This window comes from Branchiostoma lanceolatum, chromosome 16, assembly GCF_035083965.1.
Source record: "Branchiostoma lanceolatum isolate klBraLanc5 chromosome 16, klBraLanc5.hap2, whole genome shotgun sequence".
NCBI lineage: Eukaryota > Metazoa > Chordata > Leptocardii > Amphioxiformes > Branchiostomatidae > Branchiostoma > Branchiostoma lanceolatum.
Window position 1 is genome coordinate 6,635,590 of NC_089737.1, and position 8,279 is coordinate 6,643,868.

Sequence of the window (8,279 nt, forward strand, 5' to 3'; positions counted from 1 at the left end):
GGGACAGAAAGAGTCTAGAACGGCAAGACTTCAATGTAATTCAGGGTACATGGAACGGATTAGTATCTTAGTACTAAGACGCCAATCGCCAACCATCTAAGGCCCTTCGAAGAGGTAAGAGTCTTCATTCTAAAGCAAGCCACTTTTTTTTTTACTTTTTGGGACGGTTAGGGAGGACACAACTTTAACCGATAGTCGCTTGTCAGAAGATTAAGCATTCCATTCACCTTCGAAGCTTCAGACGTTTCTCTGGAACCACAAACCGGAGATGTTTTAGTAGACATGAATCAGGATCAGTGTAGACGTCAGTTGTTCGACACAATCAGGCATCAAACTACAGACAGAAATGATGCAGCAAAGTAACGTCTCCTCCAATCAGACAACTCGAGGAGGAGTAGCGTCTTGTTCAACTGTAGAGCCTCGGTCTATGCAGACTCGGCCGTCGGACGTCTCCGTTCACCACGCTCCTGGGACAAACACTGACGTGACTGAAGATGTATATGGAAATGATGATGATGATGATGATGATGGTCATGTATACCAGAATACAAATGGACAAAGTAAAATAACGATGCAGCAAAGTAAAATCTTCTCCAATCAGACAACTCGAGGAGGAGGAGGAGTAGCGTCTTGTCCAACTGTAGAGTCACGATCCACACAGTCTCAGCCGCGGGACGGCTCCGTTGAACACATAGATGGAACAGATACTGACGTGGCTGATGATGTTTATGAAAATGATGATGTAGATGATGTCTCCTCCAATCAAACAACTCTAGGAGGAGTAGCGCCTTGTCCAACTGTAGACCACACTCCTGGGACAGATTCTGATGTGGCTGAAGATGTTTATGAAAATGATGATGTGGATGATGATGATGGTCATGTATACCAGAATACAAATGGACAAACTAAAAGTGACAACCTTCCACCAGGTGAGAATCTACAGACAAAAACGATTCAGCAAAGCAACGTCCCTACCAAAGAAACAACTCGAGGAGTAGCATCTTGTCCAACTGTAGACCACACGACTGGAACAGACACTGATGTGGCTGAAGATGTTTATGAAAATCATGATGTGGATGAAACTGTGTGTGCAATTGATGATAATGAAGATGAACATGAATACCTGGATTTAGATGGATCAGCTGAAAGTACCAACCCTCCTCCAAGTAAGGCCAGTTACAAATATTGAAAATAAACGAGAACTTTAACTTTTTATTTGATAGTCCCATAGACTCACATATTTCACACATCACCTATCATCTGAAGCATGTTTTGAATTTCATATTGTAGTTAGCCATCCTTCTGCAAATTTTCCAAGTTAAAGTTTTTTCAAATCTAAAGTTATTGTATCAGTGTGTTGGTTTTATTTTACTTTATCAAATGATAGTAGCCTCCGTAGCATGGTGTACCTCGCTTAGGTTAAGGACGTCCATTGGATAAGACATGAGTTAAACGGTGGTTCAATGTTTGAGGTGTGCTACACCTCAGTCACATCCATACCAATGTGAGTGGATCAAATAAATCTGTCTTGGATATGCAGCGTGTCCTCTTCAGTACAAACCTGGTGTGTAACTCCATGAGTCGGTTTACCGGGTAAACAATACATACAAACAAAGCGATGGAAAAACACATATATGGAGATAGAAAAACTGTCTGCTATCTTATGATGATTCTAACAGGCTTAGTTTCTCTTAGTTTCCGCTCCTACAGACGGAGGACCTGCCCCTGGTGCCCCGGTGCGCCCGTTCCTCTCATCCTCTCAGTGGGTTTGTGTAGCCATCACCGCATCCGCTGCAGTAGCGATGTTACTGACAGGACTCCTCATCACTGGGCCCACGGAATCCCGTCAGCAGAACCTTCCGTATCCTACAGCACCAAACAGGAATATAAAGGTAAATGGATCTATGATGGCCCGTCCTCCCATGACGTACATGCACCTTACCATATGCATATTATCGTTAAAAATTACGAAGTGAGCGTGCGTCCTTTCAGCATATCACTAGTGCAGGGTTATTTTGTTCTCCCAGTAGATTTGCGAGAAAAAGCTAAAACAAGAAAGCTTTTTTTCTTTTCGGTAAAGTCATTCGCATTGTGAACCGTTCTAAGAAATTAACATGCCAGATGAATGAGTAGTCCAAAGGAATCGAACAAGCAACAAATCCATCATTTTCCTTGGTATGTGAGAAGACGTTGGTGGGTAAAACAATCATAGCGAATGTTAACAGAAACTAACCCGCGTCTACTCACCTGCCTGACAAACGGACTGATTTGTTGCTTATTTCAAATTAATGTCTGAACAACTCATTCAATGTTTGGAAATCCAATGCAAATCAGTTGTTTGGCCTGTCGTCAAACCTAACAAAAATATCTCTTCTGTTTAATACAGACGACAATCGCGCACACAGCTCAAACCCTGACATATGGTACCTCCACAACTACAGCGTACACTGATGTGTTGTCACCTACCAGTAATGTGAGTATGCATGTTTGTTGCTTTAAGTAATGTCTGAAACATTTTGTAATAAGAACATAAGCAAAAGTATTAACGGTTTGTCAAAAATTCATATTACTAAAGGAAGTTTTAGGCGTATTGATGAAAAATATGTTCAGAGTATGTCCATAATAATATATCAGCTGTTTTGGAGCACAATTTTTTATCGCCACATTTGGAAAACATGGTTTTCTACAGTCACTTTATAAATGTCAAATTGTTACTTTGATTATCTTAATGATTTCGAATCTACCTATCAAATGGGCTTTGTAGAGAAAACGTCTGGCTCAAATAGCTTGAGAAATAAAGAAAAAAAATTACTGTAAACGTATGTGAACTACTGCTTTTTTCGACAGGTTGTATCAACCGCCACATACAGCTACCCAACCGAGACGAGACTTGTTAAACCTACCACAACCATGAACAAGGACGTACACACCTCTATGTACAAGGAAGGTAAATATGCAAATATACATCACAGACGTTGAAATTCTGAATGGACACCATCGTTTTCACTTCACACTTAATTATCAAAATTAAGTAACGAAATGTCATTAGAAACATTTTCTTAAACATGTGTCGATGAGATGGACTACGTGATCTGCATAAAATGCAATAAAGGAGTTCAACTTCTCCTTTTGCACAAGTTCTATTGTCATCTGTACCGATGGTGTCTGTTGGTTTTCTATCGTTGTAGAGACGACAGGAGATGATGGAAATCGTCGCGTCATCACTTTTGGTGGGCGAGGATCACAACTGGGACAGTTCACTCACCTAAATGGAGTTGCTGTGTCTTCTGGAAACGAGATATACATAGCTGATCATGGTAACTGTCGAGTACAAGTCTTCAACATGAAGGGTGTTTACGTTCATAATTTCTTGACAACTGTGCCCGGAAAAGCCGGTAGCACCATATTTCCATACGACATTTCGATTGACGGCAATGATAATCTGTGGGTAGTTGGGAAGGTGCCATTCGGTAGTTCTTATGCTGTACAATACAACAGGGATGGTCGAGCTTTGGCCAAGTTTAGGGTCCAAGGCAGCACAACATCTCCAACGATTGCCATAGATGTACAAAGTAACCACATTCTTTTCGGAAAGTATGGCAGGACTAGTTGTAAGATTAACATATTTCATCCTAACGGCCTGTTAGTAAGGACACTTAATATTCCAGATATTTCATGTGAAAAATCCCTTGTCGTAAACAGGGAGGGAAATATTATTACGACCAAAGAGAACATGGTTCAGGTGTATAGCCAGACAGGACATCTTCTGTTTGGGGGCCATGGCAACGGTAATGGTAGAGTGACATATCCCCAAGATATCTGTACCGACATTTCAGGCCATATCTTGGTAGCAGATCGTGGTAGCTCGGGTGAAAAAGGCTGGGTGTCCATGTTTACAGGTCGTGGACATTTTGTTCGCCATGTGGTGACTGGGCTGAGGATGGTAGGTCCTATCGCCGTGGGACTAGAAGGGCAGCTGGTAGTGACTGATGAAAGGGATAACACTGTAACTATCTACACCACATACTGATGATGACAGCTTAGGAACCGGAAGATTTTTCACTAACTTGGCCACTTTTACCTTTTGTTTACATTTGATGAAAAAAGGCACAAGAAGGCCACACAAATTGCAACGGCTAAACCATGTACGATTCAACTTTTGAACACACCTAAATTTAAGTTACGTCTAAACCAAATCCACGCTTGAAAGTCATTCTCCTTATAGCAGAGATAGATCCGCGCTGTAGAAACGCCCTACTTTGTACGACGCGGATTCAGAATGTTGAGCATCTGTTGAGAGGATTTCTCATGAAGGCCCCCTCTCACTGGACCCGCGGCACGCTGGCAGCATCGCTGCGTCCTAAACTGGATCTGTGTCACCCTTGACTTTATAATATTATAAAATTCAAAACGTACAAGTATGACTAAAAAGATAACAAAACACACAAAACTTAAAAAGATTCGTTTTTTGTCAATGAAATTCGTTGAGTGCTTTGTCAATTCGGTCGGGCGCAGCGACGCCGCCAGCGTGCCGCGGGTCTAGTGAGAGGGGGCTTTAGTTAACAAAAAGAGGTTGTAGTACATGCCAAATTATCATGTAAGCAGACTAGACTTACGCATCTAAGATTAAATCTGAAGGGAGAGATCGGAGATCTTATTTCAAACCGGTACTGGCTATGATACAAATGCAAAGTGTAATTTGAATTAGTTTTCAACCATTCGAAAACAAAAAACAAAATTGATATTAGAGGTAGCTGTAAAAGTAGTTAGTTGGACTTAGTTGAACTTGAACCATTACGATAAGACGTAGAGTTAACCTGGTTGACATGTGCATGATCAATACAACCTCCAAGTTATAGAATGTTTATTTTGTAAGAGATGTGAAAGAGGTATGTGGTACATGTAGGTCACTCACTTTAGGACAAGGCGAAGTACAAGTACTTAAACTGCACTGGCTGTTATAAACCTTAAATCATAAAGTTTTAAAATGAACCCTTTCAAGAGCTCCTGTTTCTGGTGATTGTGTATTGTTCAGTTGTAACGCCATGTGTAAGTTGTCAATGTTGGTGATCAAACTATTGTGGTTATCTACCTTACAGACAAATAAAAATCATTGTTCAAGTACTGTGCTCCTTCTAGTATACATGTGTATGTACTTGTCCATACAGCAAGTTCAAAAATAGGAACAAAGGCATTGAATTTTAGTTAACTCATTTATTTACTTTATTTGCATCCTGTTGGCCTGATGTGAACAATTGTATCGCACTAGAATAGATCTAAGCTAGATACCGTATTGCACTTGCAGACACGCTTATAACTGATGATTTTGCATAACAATGCCTAGACATTAGAAATGCTGCCATACGTTGCGGACTATCCCAAAAAATATCATGTACGGTACTAGTATCGTGGTGTGTGCTGTACTGATTCCGATAGGGGGCCCTCGTTGATGTACGTCCCTCGCACATGCAAGAAGAACCGTAAGATTAATCTTCAAGCAGATGTTGGGAGGGTAGATCATTACGATTTCCAAGCCGTCCCTTTCTGTGTCAATCTGTCTCTTTTCACACAAAGAAGGGCATCTAGGGAAACGTACCGATTTAGCCTTCCCCATCATCTGCTTGGAGATTACAGAAAGATTCAGCTAACGACGGAGAAGGTGACGATTGGCAGAACGATTGGGGGACCAAGAACTGGAGAGAGCAAAAGCAAAAGCTTTCTTGACATTCTTTTCTTGCGTCTCAAGTGCTATTGGCTCTCAGACCTTAACGCTTTCCTTCCTATTTTTGAACCTGTTTAAGGCTGAAGTATGGTTTCATAGTTTGCATACAGAATTCTCATTACAGGAGTGCGAATGATTAACAGTTCCAACATTTTACACGGTGACCGTAAAAAGATAATCATAAATCTATCGGTCAAATTCAGAAACGACCCTTAGTTTTGTGTTAACTACATTAATCTACTCAGAGCTATTGTGGATATATTATCCACATATTCATTACTATAATTGACACTTGAAACTCAATGAATACATTCATATCTTTTACCGTTATATGTTTACAATTCGGCACCGAGCCAGTGCAGTTTAAGTACCAGTGAGTGACCTACATGTAGCACATACCTCTTTCAAACCTCTTACAAAATAAACATTCTATAATTTGAAGGCTGTAGTGACCATTCACATTTTACCTCTATATCTTATCATAATGATTCAAGTTCAACTAAGTTTTCTTAAACTTGAGTCCTAACGGACATCCTCATCTGGGACTTTTACAGTCTTAAAAATGTTCCCTTTTTGTTTTTGTTTTTGAACTGTTGAAAATCAATCCAAATCACATTATAGTATAGGCAGCACTGGTTTGAAATTAGACATGAAAAATACATCGAAACGGGTTATACGTTTAGAAGATATTTTGACTTCATGTCAATTAGGATCTAATACCACACTTTTGGCTAAAACCAGTCTGTTAATCTATCAGAAAATGGAATTTCTGACATCTTGCCTTGAAGATGACGGGCGACGCTCTCTCCGTCCAGATCTAATTCATAGATGCGTCCGTCTTATCTGATTGTAAGCCGTTGCAACTTTTATTGACTTTTTGTGCCTTTTTCATCAAATGTAAACAAATAGGTAAAAGTAGCCAAGTTAGTGAGAAATCTTCCGGTTCTTAAGCTGGGGAAAGTGCTGTCCTCATTAGTATGTGGTGTAAATAGTTACAATGTTATCCCCTACATCAGAAACTACCAGCTGTCCTTCTAGCCCAACAGCAATAGGACCTACCATCCTCAGCCCCTTCACCACATGGCGAACAAAACTTCCACGACTTGTGAACATGGACAGCCAACCTTTTTCACCCCAGCTACCACCATCGGCTACCAAGATATGGCCAGAATAGTCTGTACAGATATCTCGAGGATATGTCACCCTACCATTACCGTTGCCATGCCCCCCAAACAGAAGATGTCCTGTCTGGCTATACACCTGAACCATGTTATTTTTGGTCGTAACAATATTTCCCTCCCTGTTTACGACAAGGGATTGTTCACATGAAATATCTGGAATATTAAGTGCCCTTACTAACTGGCCGTTTGGATGAAATATGCTAATCGCACAACTAGTCCTGCCATATGCTCCGACAAGAATGTGGTTACCTTTCACATCAATGGCAATCACATGATCAGTTCCGCTGTTTTGGACTGGAAACTTGGCCAAAGCTCGACCATCCCTGTTGTATTGTACAGCATAAGACCTACTGAATGGCACCTTCCCCACTACCCACAGGTTATCATTGTCGTCAATTGAAATGTCTGCTGGAAACATGGTGCTACCGGCTTTTCCGGGCACAGTTGTCAAGAAATTATGAACGTAAACACCCTTCATGTTGAAAATCTGTACTCGACAGTTATCAAGATCAGCTACAAATATCTCGTTACCAGAAGACACAACAACTCCACTTATGCGTGTAAACTGTCCCAGTTGTGATCCTCGCCCACCAAACGTGATGACGCGACTATTCCCACCATCTTCTGTTGTCTCTACAATGATAAAACAACAACAACATAGACACCATCAGTGCAGATGACGATAGAACTTGTGCAAAAAGGTGAAATTTCTTTAACGCCTTTCCTGCAAATGACGAAGTCCATCTAATCGATACATGTTTAAGAAAATATTTCTAATGACTTTTCGTTACTTAATTTTTATGAACAAGTGTGAGGTCAAAACGTTGGTGTTTATAGTAATTTCAACGTCTGTGATGTTTGTATATTTACCTTCCTTGTACATAGAGGTGTGTACGTCATTGTTCATGGTTGTGGTAGTTTTAACAACTCTCGTCTTGGTTGTGAAGCTGTATGTGGCAGTTGATAAAACCTGTCGAGAAAAATGAGTAGTTCACATAAGTTTAATGTAATTCTCTTTTGCATTTGTCAAGCCATTTGAGTCAGAACCAGTTTTCCTCTACAAAGCTCATTTGGTAGGTAGATTCAAAATCATAAAGATGATTGAAGAACAATTTGAAATTCAGAAAGACTGTAAAAAATCATCTTTTCCAAGCGTGGCGATAAAGAATTGCCCTCCGAAACAGCTAATATATTATTATGAACACAGTTTGCTAACTTATTCCCATCAAATTGCCTAAAACTTGCTTCCATAATGAATTTCTGACAAACCATTGACACTTTTGCTTTATCTTCTTACAAAAGGGTGCAGACTTCACTTATAGTCAGCAAATGTACTCACATTACTGGTAGGTGCTGACACAACGGCGTCCGCTTTA

General features: G+C 40.3%; 1 long non-coding RNA gene across 1 annotated transcript; it reads left to right on the forward strand.

Moving 5' to 3' along the window:
* Positions 1 to 2,380: 2,380 nt before the first annotated feature.
* LOC136421983 (uncharacterized) lies at positions 2,381 to 4,314 on the forward strand. The gene is made up of 3 exons (XR_010753556.1): positions 2,381 to 2,473; positions 2,848 to 2,947; positions 3,189 to 4,314. It is a non-coding gene; the product is annotated as an uncharacterized lncRNA (long non-coding RNA).
* The last annotated feature ends 3,965 nt before the right edge of the window (positions 4,315 to 8,279 follow it).